Genomic DNA, 335 nt, shown 5'->3' with positions numbered 1-335 from the left:
CAACACTACTTTCTGCCAAGCGCCTATTTCTCTTCTCTCTCCCTCTGGCTCTCCCACTCTTTCAGTGTCTCCCCTCACCAACAACCTCTCCCTCCCCGTTTCCCTCTCGCCGTCTCCCTCCTTCCCCCTTTGCGACTTGTTGATTGTAGGTAACTGCAACAAGTGGTGGTTGACGGGTGCGTGCGTAAGAGCGTATCCGATACAGTATTGAGGTGCTCTTGAAACTTACGGTTATTACAAGAATTAGCATTCCATACCTACATGTATGGAATTATTATTTTTCCCTATGGATGCTAATTATAGTTATAGCATCGTATATTAAGTGGTGGTTGACG

This window comes from Palaemon carinicauda, chromosome 1, assembly GCF_036898095.1.
Source record: "Palaemon carinicauda isolate YSFRI2023 chromosome 1, ASM3689809v2, whole genome shotgun sequence".
In the NCBI taxonomy this organism is placed as follows: domain Eukaryota; kingdom Metazoa; phylum Arthropoda; class Malacostraca; order Decapoda; family Palaemonidae; genus Palaemon; species Palaemon carinicauda.
This window is presented reverse-complemented; position numbering follows the sequence as displayed.